Source organism: Balaenoptera acutorostrata, chromosome X (genome assembly GCF_949987535.1).
Source record: "Balaenoptera acutorostrata chromosome X, mBalAcu1.1, whole genome shotgun sequence".
NCBI lineage: Eukaryota > Metazoa > Chordata > Mammalia > Artiodactyla > Balaenopteridae > Balaenoptera > Balaenoptera acutorostrata.
Window position 1 is genome coordinate 51,391,173 of NC_080085.1, and position 14,574 is coordinate 51,405,746.

Below are 14,574 nucleotides of genomic sequence, written 5' to 3' on the forward strand. Positions count from 1 at the left end.
GGTAGCATGGGAAACGGTGCGGAGGCCAGAGTGCTTGGAGTCCTGAAAGCTATCCTCGCGTTCCATTGAAGCACAAAAACGGTGGAGACCTCATGGAAACCGAGGCACGCAGAGCTTGCCTGGTGGAAACTTAAGCACTACCCTGAGGCTAAGGGTGGCCTAGCGCTTTCACAGGAGGAAAGAGGTTTGTGGGATTAACTCTCCTCCAGCGTGGCAGGAACCCGGTTTCTCGGGGGAAAGTGCTCGTTTGCTAAGCAAGCGTACCTGCGGAGGCTAGAACCTGGGCAACTTCAAGGTTTGGCAAGCAGCCCCTGAGACACTAGAATCCAAGCTTCCAAAGGGATAAGGCTACTCTTGTCGGCAGAGCCACCTACCCTTGTTATCACACAACAAAGTACCTGCAGGATGGGAGCTGCGAAGGGAAACAAACGGGACACACTGGGCACCTGAGAAGCTCCCCTCGACACTTGCAAGCAGCCTGTTTCTCTGGGGGAACATACTTGTTTCCTCCCTGGGCGTGCCTGCAGTGAGTGGAAGCTGGGCCTTCCTAGGGTTTCAAAAACAGCTCCGAGGCTACAAGAATCCAGATATCCAAAGGGGAAAAGACTGCTTTTCGAAGCAGGGCCACCTATCCTAGTTCACAGCAAACATGAGTCCCTGCAGTAGTGGAGCTGCCGAGGGAGAGCATGGAGAAACCCTAGGAACTTCGCTAAGTACCTTTTACTATGCAGGCTTCGAAGTGAGGCAAGATCCCTGAAGGAGGGCTGGCCTGAGCGAGACCTAGTTGGCTCTACCTCTTCCGTGGCCCTAGCAGGGTAAAGGAGGAATTGTGCTCTTTTCTCAGCTTGGACCTCACATCGACGTCCTGCTATACCAACGAGCCAGTCGGTGTGAGTTCCTGGATGGAGGGCTGAGTAGAGTGTGTTTCTGAGTGCACGTAGGGCCCTTGTCCTCACTGAGTCCACGTTACCCAGCACATGAGACCGGCTCGGACTGTCTTCGTGAGCTGGGGCAAGCTGCGACAACCTAGGTTTCCAAAGGAAGAGAGAGAGCAGTGTGCCGCCTTAGGCTCTGCATTCAAGAAGTGTTCCAAAGGGCCTACACGGCTGCTTGTTGCTCAGCAGGCAGAGAGGAGACGTGGGGGGGATCCGTGTGGGAGCATGGGAAACGATGCAGAGGCCAGAGTGCTTGGAGTCCTGAAAGCTATCCTCGCGTTCCATTGAAGCACAACAACGGTGGAGACCTCATGGAAACCGAGGCACGCAGAGGTTGCCTGGTGGAAACTTAAGCACTACCCTGAGGCTCAGGGTGGCCTAGCGCTTTCCCAGGAGGAACGAGGTCTGAGGATTAACTCTCCTCCAGCGTGGCAGGAACCCGGTTTCTCGGGGGAAAGTGCTCGTTTGCTAAGCAAGCGTACCTGTGGAGGCTAGAACCTGGGCAACTTTAAGGTTTGGCAAGCAGCCGCTGAGACACTAGAATCCAAGCTTTCAAAGGGAAATGGCTGCTTTTGTCGGCAGAGCCACCTACCCTTGTTAGCACCCAGCATAAATACCTGCAGGATGGGCGTTACGAAGGGAAACAAACGGGACACACTAGGCACCTGAGCAGATCCCCTCAACACTTGCAAGCAGCCTGTTTCTCTGGGGGAACATACTTCTTTCCTCCCTGGGCGTGCCTGCAGTGAGTGGAAGCTGGGCCTTCCTAGGGTTTCACAAACAGCTCCGAGGCTACAAGAATCCAGATTTCCAAAGGGGAAGAGACTGCTTTTCGAAGCAGGGCCACCTATCCTAGTTCACAGCAAACATGAGTCCCTGCAGTAGTGGAGCTGCCGAGGGAGAGCATGGAGAAACCCTAGGAACTTCGCTAAGTACCTTTTACTATGCAGGCTTCGAAGTGAGGCCAGATCCCTGAAGGAGGGCTGGCCTGAGCGAGGCCTAGTTGGCTCTACCTCTTCCGGGGCCCTAGCAGGCTAAAGGAGGAATTGTGCTCTTTGCTCAGCTTGGACCTCACATCGACGTCCTCCTAAACGAAAGAGCCAGTCCATGTGAGCTCTTGGATGGAAGGCTGAGCAGAGTGTTTTTCTGAGTGCGGGTAGGGACCTTGTCCTCACTGAGTCTACGTTACCCAGCACATGAGAAAGTTTCCGTCTGTCTTCGTGAGCTGGGGAAGCTGCGGCAACCTAGGTTTCCAAAGGAAGAGAGAGAGCAGTGTGCCGCCTTGGGCTCTGCGTGCAAGAAGTGTTCCGAAGGGCCTACACGGCTGCTTGTTGCTCAGCAGGCAGAGAGGAGACTTGGGGGAATCCGTGTGGTAGCATGGGAAACGGTGCGGAGGCCAGAGTGCTTGGAGTCCTGAAAGCTATCCTCGCGTTCCATTGAAGCACAACAACGGTGGAGACCTCATGGAAACCGAGGCACGCAGAGCTTGCCTGGTGGAAACTTAAGCACTACCCTGAGGCTAAGGGTGGCCTAGCGCTTTCACAGGAGGAAAGAGGTTTGTGGGATTAACTCTCCTCCAGCGTGGCAGGAACCCGGTTTCTCGGGGGAAAGTGCTCGTTTGCTAAGCAAGCGTACCTGTGGAGGCTAGAACCTGGGCAACTTCAAGGTTTGGCAAGCAGCCCCTGAGACACTAGAATACAAGCTTTCAAAGGGAAAAGGCTGCTTTTGTCGGCAGAGCCACCTACCCTTGTTAGCACCCAGCATAAATACCTGCAGGATGGGCGTTACGAAGGGAAACAAACGGGACACCCTGGGCACCTGAGAAGCTCCCCTCGACACTTGCAAGCAGCCTGTTTCTCTGGGGGAAAATACTTGTTTCCTCCCTGGGCGTTCCTGCAGTGAGTGGAAGCTGGGCCTTCCTAGGGATACACAAACAGCTCCGAGGCTACAAGAATCCAGATTTCCAAAGGGGAAAAGACTGCTTTTCGAACCAGGGCCAGCTATCCTAGTTCACAGCAAACGTGAGTCCCTGCAGTAGTGGAGCTGCCGAGGGAGAGCATGGAGAAACCCTAGGAACTTCGCTAAGTACCTTTTACTATGCAGGCTTCGAAGTGAGGCAAGATCCCTGAAGGAGGGCTGGCCTGAGCGACGCCTAGTTGGCTCTACCTCTTCCGGGGCCCTAGCAGGGTAAAGGAGGAATTGTGCTCTTTTCTCAGCTTGGACCTCACATCGACGTCCTGCTATACCAACGAGCCAGTCGGTGTGAGTTCCTGGATGGAGGGCTGAGCAGAGTGTGTTTCTGAGTGCACGTAGGGCCCTTGTCCTCACTGAGTCCACGTTACCCAGCACATGAGACCGGCTCGGACTGTCTTCGTGAGCTGGGGCAAGCTGCGACAACCTACGTTTCCAAAGGAAGAGAGAGAGCAGTGTGCTGCCTTGGGCTCTGCATGCATGAAGTGTTCCGAAGGGCCTACACGGCTGCTTGTTGCTCAGCAGGCAGAGAGGAGACGTGGGGGGGATCCGTGTGGTAGCATGGGAAACGATGCAGAGGCCAGAGTGCTTGGAGTCCTGAAAGCTATCCTCGCGTTCCATTGAAGCATAACTACGGTGGAGACCTCATGGAAACCGAGGCACGCAGAGCTTGCCTGGTGGAAACTTTAGCACTACCCTGAGGCTAAGGGTGGCCTAGCGCTTTCACAGGAGGAACGAGATTTGTGGGATTAACTCTCCTCCATCGTGGCAGGAACCCGGTTTCTCGGGGGAAAGTGCTCGTTTGCTAAGCAAGCGTACCTGCGGAGGCTAGAACCTGGGCAACTTCAAGGTTTGGCAAGCAGCCCCTGAGACACTAGAATCCAAGCTTCCAAAGGGAAAAGGCTGCTTTTGTCGGCAGAGCCACCTACCCTTGTTAGCACCCAGCATAAATACCTGCAGGATGGGAGCTGCGAAGGGAAACAAACGGGAAACCCTGGGCACCTAAGAAGCTCCCCTCGACACTTGCAAGCAGCCTGTTTCTCTGGGGGAACATATTGTTTCCTCCCTGGGCGTGCCTGCAGTGAGTGGAAGCTGGGCCTTCCTAGGGTTTCGCAAACAGCTCCGAGGATAAAAGAATCCAGATATCCAAAGGGGAAAAGACTGTTTTTCGAAGCAGGGCCACCTATCCTAGTTCACAGCAAACATGAGTCCCTGCAGTAGTGGAGCTGCCGAGGGAGAGCATGGAGAAACCCTAGGAACTTCGCTAAGTACCTTTTACTATGCAGGCTTCGAAGTGAGGCAAGATCCCTGAAGGAGGGCTGGCCTGAGCGAGGCCTAGTTGGCTCTACCTCTTCCGGGGCCCTAGCAGGGTAAAGGAGGAATTGTGCTCTTTTCTCAGCTTGGATCTCACATCGACGTCCTGCTAAACCAACGAGCCAGTCGGTGTGAGTTCCTGGATGGAGGGCTGAGCAGAGTGTGTTTCTGAGTGCACGTAGGGCCCTTGTCCTCACTGAGTCCACGTTACCCAGCAAATGAGAAAGTTTCCGTCTGTCTTCGTGAGCTGGGGCAAGCTGCGGCAACCTAGGTTTCCAAAGGAAGAGAGAGAGCAGTGTGCCGCCTTGGGCTCTGCGTGCAAGAAGTGTTCCGAAGGGCCTACACGGCTGCTTGTTGCTCAGCAGGCCGAGAGGAGACGTGGGGGGGATCCGTGTGGTAGCATGGGAAACGGTGTGGAGGCCAGAGTGCTTGGAGTCCTGAAAGCTATCCTCGCGTTCCATTGAAGCACAACAACGGTGGAGACCTCATGGAAACCGAGGCACGCAGAGCTTGCCTGGTGGAAACTTAAGCACTACCCTGAGGCTAAGGGTGACCTAGCGCTTTCCCAGGAGGAACGAGGTCTGAGGATTAATTCTCCTCCAGCGTGGCAGGAACCCGGTTTCTCGGGGGAAAGTGCTCGTTTGCTAAGCAAGCATACCTGCGGAGGCTAGAACCTGGGCAACTTCAAGGTTTGGCAAGCAGCCCCTGAGACACTAAAATCCAAGCTTTAAAGGGAAAAGGCTGCTTTTGTCGGCAGAGCCACCTACCCTTGTTAGCACCCAGCATAAATACCTGCAGGATGGGCGTTACGAAGGGAAACAAACGGGACACACTGGGCACCTGAGAAGATCCCATCGACACTTGCAAGCAGCCTGTTTCTCTGGGGGAACATACTCGTTTCCTCCCCGGGCGTTCCTGCAGGGAGTGGAAGCTGGGCCTTCCTAGGGATACACAAACAGCTCCGAGGCTACAGGAATCCAGATTTCCAAAGGGGAAAAGACTGCTTTTCGAAGCAGGGCCACCTATCCTAGTTCACAGCAAACATGAGTCCCTGCAGTAGTGGAGCTGCCGAGGGAGAGCATGGAGAAACCCTAGGAACTTCGCTAACTAACTTCTACTATGCAGGCTTCGAAGTGAGGCAAGATCCCTGAAGGAGGGCTGGCCTGAGCGAGGCCTAGTTGGCTCTACCTCTTCCGGGGCCCTAGCAGGGTAAAGGAGGAATTGTGCTCTTTTCTCAGCTTGGATCTCACATCGACGTCCTGCTAAAACAACGAGCCAGTCGGTGTGAGTTCCTGGATGGAGGGCTGAGCAGCGTGTGTTTCTGAGTGCACGTAGGGCCCTTGTCCTCACTGAGTCCACGTTACCCAGCACATGAGACCGGCTCGGACGGTCTTCGTGAGCTGGGGCAAGCTGCGACAACCTAGGTTTCCAAAGGAAGAGAGAGAGCAGTGTGCCGCCTTAGGCTCTGCATGCAAGAAGTGTTCCGAAGGGCCTACACGGCTGCTTGTTGCTCAGCAGGCAGAGAGGAGACGTGGGGGGGATCCGTGTGGTAGCATGGGAAACGGTGCGGAGGCCAGAGTGCTTGGAGTCCTGAAAGCTATCCTCGCGTTCCATTAAAGCACAACAACGGTGGAGACCTCATGGAAACCCAGGCACGCAGAGCTTGCCTGGTGGAAACTTAAGCACTACCCTGAGGCTAAGGGTGGCCTAGTGCATTCACAGGAGAAACGAGGTCTGAGGATTAACTCTCCTCCAGCGTGGCAGGAACCTGGTTTCTCGGGGGAAAGTGCTCGTTTGCTAAGCAAGCGTACCTGCGGAGGCTAGAACCTGGGCAACTTCAAGGTTTGGCAAGCAGCCCCTGAGACACTAGAATCCAAGCTTCCAAAGGGATAAGGCTACTCTTGTCGGCAGAGCCACCTACCCTTGTTATCACACAGCAAAGTACCTGCAGGATGGGAGCTGCGAAAGGAAACAAACGGGACACACTGGGCACCTGAGAAGCTCCCCTCGACACTTGCAAGCAGCCTGTTTCTCTGGGGGAACATACTTGTTTCCTCCCTGGGCGTGCCTGCAGTGAGTGGAAGCTGGGCCTTCCTAGGGTTTCAAAAACAGCTCCGAGGCTACAAGAATCCAGATATCCAAAGGGGAAAAGACTGCTTTTCGAAGCAGGGACACCTATCCTAGTTCACAGCAAACATGAGTCCCTGCAGTAGTCGAGCTGCCGAGGGAGAGCATGGAGAAACCCTACGAACTTCGCTAAGTACCTTTTACTATGCAGGCTTCGAAGTGAGGCAAGATCCCTGAAGGAGGGCTGGCCTGAGCGAGGCCTAGTTGGCTCTACCTCTTGCGGGGCCCTAGCAGGGTAAAGGAGGAATTGTGCTCTTTTCTCAGCTTGGACCTCACATCGAAGTCCTGCTAAACCAACGAGCCAGTCGGTGTGAGTTCCTGGATGGAGTGCTGAGCACAGTGTGTTACTGAGTGCACGTAGGGCCCATGTCCTCACTGAGTCCACGTTACCCAGCACATGAGACCGGCTCGGACTGTCTTCGTGAGCTGGGGCAAGCTGCGAAAACCTAGGTTTCCAAAGGAAGAGAGAGAGCAGTGTGCCGCCTTAGGCTCTGCATGCAAGAAGTGTTCCGAAGGGCCTACACGGCTGCTTGTTGCTCAGCAGGCAGAGAGGAGACGTGGGGGGGATCCGTGTGGTAGCATGGGAAACGGTGCGGAGGCCAGAGTGCTTGGAGTCCTGAAAGCTATCCTCGCGTTCCATTAAACCACAACAACGGTGGAGACCTCATGGAAACCGAGGCACGCAGAGCTTGCCTGGTGGAAACTTAAGCACTACCCTGAGGCTAAGGGTGGCCTAGCGCATTCACAGGAGAAACGAGGTCTGAGGATTAACTCTCCTCCAGCGTGGCAGGAACCTGGTTTCTCGGGGGAAAGTGCTCGTTTGCTAAGCAAGCGTACCTGCGGAGGCTAGAACCTGGGCAACTTCAAGGTTTGGCAAGCAGCCCCTGAGACACTAGAATCCAAGCTTCCAAAGGGAAAAGGCTGCTCTTGTCGGCAGAGCCACCTACCCTTGTTATCACACAGCAAAGTACCTGCAGGATGGGAGCTGCGAAGGGAAACAAACGGGACACACTGGGCACCTGAGAAGCTCCCCTCTACACTTGCAAGCAGCCTGTTTCTCTGGGGGAACATACTTTTTTCCTCCCTGGGCGTGCCTGCAGTGAGTAGAAGCTGGGCCTTCCTAGGGTTTCGCAAACAGCTCCGAGGCTACAAGAATCCAGATTTCCAAAGGGGAAAAGACTGCTTTTAGAAACAGGGCCACCTATCCTATTTCACAGCAAACATGAGTCCCTGCAGTAGTGGAGCTGCCGAGGGAGAGCATGGCGAAACCCTAGGAACTTCGCTAAGTACCTTTTACTGTGCAGGCTTCGAAGTGAGGCAAGATCCCTGAAGGAGGGCTGGCCTGAGCGAGGCCTAGTTGGCTGTACCTCTTCCAGGGCCCTAGCCGGGTAAAGGAGGAATTGTGCTCTTTGCTCAGCTTGGACCTCACATCGACGTCCTGCTAAACCAACGAGCCAGTCGGTGTGAGCTCTTGGATGGACGGATGAGCAGAGGGTTTTTCTGAGTGCGGGTAGGGACCTTGTCCTCACTGAGTCTACGTTACCCAGCAAATGAGAAAGTTTCCGTCTGTCTTCGTGAGCTGGGGCAAGCTGCGGCAACCTAGGTTTCCAAAGGAAGAGAGAGAGCAGTGTGCCGCCTTGGGCTCTGCGTGCAAGAAGTGTTCCGAAGGGCCTACACGGCTGCTTGTTGCTCAGCAGGCAGAGAGGAGACGTGGGGGGGATCCGTGTGGTAGCATGGGAAACGGTGCGGAGGCCAGAGTGCTTGGAGTCCTGAAAGCTATCCTCGCGTTCCATTGAAGCACAACAACGGTGGAGACCACATGGAAAACGAGGCACGCAGAGCTTGCCTGGTGGAAACTTAAGCACTACCCTGAGGCTAAGGGTGACCTAGCGCTTTCCCAGGAGGAACGAGGTCTGAGGATTAATTCTCCTCCAGCGTGGCAGGAACCCGGTTTCTCGGGGGAAAGTGCTCGTTTGCTAAGCAAGCGTACCTGCGGAGGCTAGAACCTGGGCAACTTCAAGGTTTGGCAAGCAGCCCCTGAGACACTAGAATCCAAGCTTTCAAAGGGAAAAGGCTGCTTTTGTCGGCAGAGCCACCTACCCTTGTTAGCACCCAGCATAAATACCTGCAGGATGGGCGTTATGAAGGGAAACAAACGGGACACACTGGCCACCTGAGAAGATCTCATCGACACTTGCAAGCAGCCTGTTTCTCTGGGGGAACATACTCGTTTCCTCCCCAGGCGTTCCTGCAGTGAGTGGAAGCTGGGCCTTCCTAGGGATACACAAACAGCTCCGAGGCTACAAGAATCCAGATTTCCAAAGGGGAAGAGACTGCTTTTCGAAGCAGGGCCACCTATCCTAGTTCACAGCAAACATGAGTCCCTGCAGTAGTGGAGCTGCCGAGGGAGAGCATGGAGAAACCCTAGGAACTTCGCTAAGTACCTTTTACTATGCAGGCTTCGAAGTCAGGCCAGATCCCTGAAGGAGGGCTGGCCTGAGCGAGGCCTAGTTGGCTCTACCTCTTCCGGGGCCCTAGCAGGGTAAAGGAGGAATTGTGCTCTTTTCTCAGCTTGGATCTCACATCGACGTCCTGCTAAACCAACGAGCCAGTCGGTGTGAGTTCCTGGATGGAGGGCTGAGCAGCGTGTGTTTCTGAGTGCACGTAGGGCCCTTGTCCTCACTGAGTCCACGTTACCCAGCACATGAGACCGGCTCGGACGGTCTTCGTGAGCTGGGGCAAGCTGCGACAACCTAGGTTTCCAAAGGAAGAGAGAGAGCAGTGTGCCGCCTTAGGCTCTGCATGCAAGAAGTGTTCCGAAGGGCCTACACGGCTGCTTGTTGCTCAGCAGGCAGAGAGGAGACGTGGGGGGGATCCGTGTGGTAGCATGGGAAACGGTGTGGAGGCCAGAGTGCTTGGAGTCCTGAAAGCTATCCTCGCGTTCCATTAAAGCACAACAACGGTGGAGACCTCATGGAAACCCAGGCACGCAGAGCTTGCCTGGTGGAAACTTAAGCACTACCCTGAGGCTAAGGGTGGCCTAGCGCATTCACAGGAGAAACGAGGTCTGAGGATTAACTCTCCTCCAGCGTGGCAGGAACCTGGTTTCTCGGGGGAAAGTGCTCGTTTGCTAAGCAAGCGTACCTGCGGAGGCTAGAACCTGGGCAACTTCAAGGTTTGGCAAGCAGCCCCTGAGACACTAGAATCCAAGCTTCCAAAGGGATAAGGCTGCTCTTGTCGGCAGAGCCACCTACCCTTGTTATCACACAGCAAAGTACCTGCAGGATGGGAGCTGCGAAGGGAAACAAACGGGACACACTGGGCACCTGAGAAGCTCCCCTCGACACTTGCAAGCAGCCTGTTTCTCTGGGGGAACATACTTCTTTCCTCCCTGGGCGTGCCTGCAGTGAGTGGAAGCTGGGCCTTCCTAGGGTTTCACAAACAGCTCCGAGGCTACAAGAAACCAGATTTCCAAAGGGTAAGAGACTGCTTTTCGAAGCAGGGCCACTTATCCTAGTTCACAGCAAACATGAGTCCCTGCAGTAGTGGAGCTGCTGAGGGAGAGCATGGCGAAACCCTAGGAACTTCGTTAAGTACCTTTTACTGTGCAGGCTTCGAAGTGAGGCAAGATCCCTGAAGGAGGGCTGGCCTGAGCGAGGCCTAGTTGGCTCTACCTCTTCCGGGGCCCTAGCAGGGTAAAGGAGGAATAGTGCTGTTTGCTCAGCTTGGACCTCACATCGACGTCCTGCTAAACCAACGAGCCAGTCGGTGTGAGCTCTTGGATGGACGGCTGAGCAGAGTGTTTTTCTGAGTGTGGGTAGGGACCTTGTCCTCACTGAGTCTACGTTACCCAGCACATGAGAAAGTTTCCGTCTGTCTTCGTGAGCTGGGGCAAGCTGCGGCAACCTAGGTTTCCAAAGGAAGAGAGAGAGCAGTGTGCCGCCTTGGGCTCTGCGTGCAAGAAGTGTTCCGAAGGGCCTACACGGCTGCTTGTTGCTCAGCAGGCAGAGAGGAGACGTGGGGGGGATCCGTGTGGTAGCATGGGAAACGGTGCGGAGGCCAGAGTGCTTGGAGTCCTGAAAGCTATCCTCGCGTTCCATTGAAGCACAACAACGGTGGAGACCACATGGAAAACGAGGCACGCAGAGCTTGCCTGGTGGAAACTTAAGCACTACCCTGAGGCTAAGGGTGACCTAGCGCTTTCCCAGGAGGAACGAGGTCTGAGGATTAATTCTCCTCCAGCGTGGCAGGAACCCGGTTTCTCGGGGGAAAGTGCTCGTTTGCTAAGCAAGCGTACCTGCGGAGGCTAGAACCTGGGCAACTTCAAGGTTTGGCAAGCAGCCCCTGAGACACTAGAATCCAAGCTTTCAAAGGGAAAAGGCTGCTTTTGTCGGCAGAGCCACCTACCCTTGTTAGCACCCAGCATAAATACCTGCAGGATGGGCGTTATGAAGGGAAACAAACGGGACACACTGGCCACCTGAGAAGATCTCATCGACACTTGCAAGCAGCCTGTTTCTCTGGGGGAACATACTCGTTTCCTCCCCAGGCGTTCCTGCAGTGAGTGGAAGCTGGGCCTTCCTAGGGATACACAAACAGCTCCGAGGCTACAAGAATCCAGATTTCCAAAGGGGAAGAGACTGCTTTTCGAAGCAGGGCCACCTATCCTAGTTCACAGCAAACATGAGTCCCTGCAGTAGTGGAGCTGCCGAGGGAGAGCATGGAGAAACCCTAGGAACTTCGCTAAGTACCTTTTACTATGCAGGCTTCGAAGTCAGGCCAGATCCCTGAAGGAGGGCTGGCCTGAGCGAGGCCTAGTTGGCTCTACCTCTTCCGGGGCCCTAGCAGGGTAAAGGAGGAATTGTGCTCTTTTCTCAGCTTGGATCTCACATCGACGTCCTGCTAAACCAACGAGCCAGTCGGTGTGAGTTCCTGGATGGAGGGCTGAGCAGCGTGTGTTTCTGAGTGCACGTAGGGCCCTTGTCCTCACTGAGTCCACGTTACCCAGCACATGAGACCGGCTCGGACGGTCTTCGTGAGCTGGGGCAAGCTGCGACAACCTAGGTTTCCAAAGGAAGAGAGAGAGCAGTGTGCCGCCTTAGGCTCTGCATGCAAGAAGTGTTCCGAAGGGCCTACACGGCTGCTTGTTGCTCAGCAGGCAGAGAGGAGACGTGGGGGGGATCCGTGTGGTAGCATGGGAAACGGTGTGGAGGCCAGAGTGCTTGGAGTCCTGAAAGCTATCCTCGCGTTCCATTAAAGCACAACAACGGTGGAGACCTCATGGAAACCCAGGCACGCAGAGCTTGCCTGGTGGAAACTTAAGCACTACCCTGAGGCTAAGGGTGGCCTAGCGCATTCACAGGAGAAACGAGGTCTGAGGATTAACTCTCCTCCAGCGTGGCAGGAACCTGGTTTCTCGGGGGAAAGTGCTCGTTTGCTAAGCAAGCGTACCTGCGGAGGCTAGAACCTGGGCAACTTCAAGGTTTGGCAAGCAGCCCCTGAGACACTAGAATCCAAGCTTCCAAAGGGATAAGGCTGCTCTTGTCGGCAGAGCCACCTACCCTTGTTATCACACAGCAAAGTACCTGCAGGATGGGAGCTGCGAAGGGAAACAAACGGGACACACTGGGCACCTGAGAAGCTCCCCTCGACACTTGCAAGCAGCCTGTTTCTCTGGGGGAACATACTTCTTTCCTCCCTGGGCGTGCCTGCAGTGAGTGGAAGCTGGGCCTTCCTAGGGTTTCACAAACAGCTCCGAGGCTACAAGAAACCAGATTTCCAAAGGGTAAGAGACTGCTTTTCGAAGCAGGGCCACTTATCCTAGTTCACAGCAAACATGAGTCCCTGCAGTAGTGGAGCTGCTGAGGGAGAGCATGGCGAAACCCTAGGAACTTCGTTAAGTACCTTTTACTGTGCAGGCTTCGAAGTGAGGCAAGATCCCTGAAGGAGGGCTGGCCTGAGCGAGGCCTAGTTGGCTCTACCTCTTCCGGGGCCCTAGCAGGGTAAAGGAGGAATAGTGCTGTTTGCTCAGCTTGGACCTCACATCGACGTCCTGCTAAACCAACGAGCCAGTCGGTGTGAGCTCTTGGATGGACGGCTGAGCAGAGTGTTTTTCTGAGTGTGGGTAGGGACCTTGTCCTCACTGAGTCTACGTTACCCAGCACATGAGAAAGTTTCCGTCTGTCTTCGTGAGCTGGGGCAAGCTGCGGCAACCTAGGTTTCCAAAGGAAGAGAGAGAGCAGTGTGCCGCCTTGGGCTCTGCGTGCAAGAAGTGTTCCGAAGGGCCTACACGGCTGCTTGTTGCTCAGCAGGCAGAGAGGAGACGTGGGGGGGATCCGTGTGGTAGCATGGGAAACGGTGCGGAGGCCAGAGTGCTTGGAGTCCTGAAAGCTATCCTCGCGTTCCATTGAAGCATAACTACGGTGGACACCTCATGGAAACCGAGGCACGCAGAGCTTGCCTGGTGGAAACTTAAGCACTACCCTGAGGCTCAGGGTGACCTAGCGCTTTCCCAGGAGGAACGAGGTCTGAGGATTAACTCTCCTCCAGCGTGGCAGGAACCCGGTTTCTCGGGGGAAAGTGCTCGTTTGCTAAGCAAGCGTACCTGCGGAGGCTAGAACCTGGGCAACTTCAAGGTTTGGCAAGCAGCCCCTGAGACACTAGAATCGAAGCATCCAAAGGGAAAAGGCTGCTCTTGTCGGCAGAGCCACCTACCCTTGTTATCACACAGCAAAGTACCTGCAGGATGGGAGCTGCGAAGGGAAACAAACGGGACACACTGGGCACCTGAGAAGCTCCCCTCGACACTTGCAAGCAGCCTGTTTCTCTGGGGGAACATACTTTTTTCCTCCCTGGGCGTGCCTGCAGTGAGTAGAAGCTGGGCCTTCCTAGGGTTTCGCAAACAGCTCCGAGGCTACAAGAATCCAGATTTCCAAAGGGGAAAAGACTGCTTTTCGAAACAGGGCCACCTATCCTAGTTCACAGCAAACATGAGTCCCTGCAGTAGTGGAGCTGCCGAGGGAGAGCATGGCGAAACCCTAGGAACTTAGCTAAGTACCTTTTACTGTGCAGGCTTCGAAATGAGGCAAGATCCCTGAAGGAGGGCTGGCCTGAGCGAGGCCTAGTTGGCTGTACCTCTTCCGGGGCCCTAGCAGGGTAAAGGAGGAATTGTGCTCTTTGCTCAGCTTGGACCTCACATCGACGTCCTGCTAAACCAACGAGCCAGTCGGTGTGAGCTCTTGGATGGACGGCTGAGCAGAGTGTTTTTCTGAGTGCGGGTAGGGACCTTGTCCTCACTGAGTCTACGTTACCCAGCAAATGAGAAAGTTTCCGTCTGTCTTCGTGAGCTGGGGCAAGCTGCGGCAACCTAGGTTTCCAAAGGAAGAGAGAGAGCAGTGTGCCGCCTTGGGCTCTGCGTGCAAGAAGTGTTCCGAAGGGCCTACACGGCTGCTTGTTGCTCAGCAGGCAGAGAGGAGACGTGGGGGGGATCCGTGTGGTAGCATGGGAAACGGTGCGGAGGCCAGAGTGCTTGGAGTCCTGAAAGCTATCCTCGCGTTCCATTGAAGCACAACAACGGTGGAGACCTCATGGAAACCGAGGCACGCAGAGCTTGCCTGGTGGAAACTTAAGCACTACCTTGAGGCTAAGGGTGACCTAGCGCTTTCCCAGGAGGAACGAGGTCTGAGGATTAATTCTCCTCCAGCGTGGCAGGAACCCGGTTTCTCGGGGGAAAGTGCTCGTTTGCTAAGCAAGCGTACCTGCGGAGGCTAGAACCTGGGCAACTTCAAGGTTTGGCAAGCAGCCCCTGAGATACTAGAATCCAAGCTTTCAAAGGGAAAAGGCTGCTTTTGTCGGCAGAGCCACCTACCCTTGTTAGCACCCAGCATAAATACCTGCAGGATGGGCGTTACGAAGGGAAACAAACGGGACACACTGGCCACCTGAGAAGATCTCATCGACACTTGCAAGCAGCCTGTTTCTCTGGGGGAACATACTCGTTTCCTCCCCGGGCGTTCCTGCAGTGAGTGGAAGCTGGGCCTTCCTAGGGATACACAAACAGCTCCGAGGCTACAAGAATCCAGATTTCCAAAGGGGAAGAGACTGCTTTTCGAAGCAGGGCCACCTATCCTAGTTCACAGCAAACATGAGTCCCTGCAGTAGTGGAGCTGCCGAGGGAGAGCATGGAGAAACCCTAGGAACTTCGCTAAGTACCTTTTACTATGCAGGC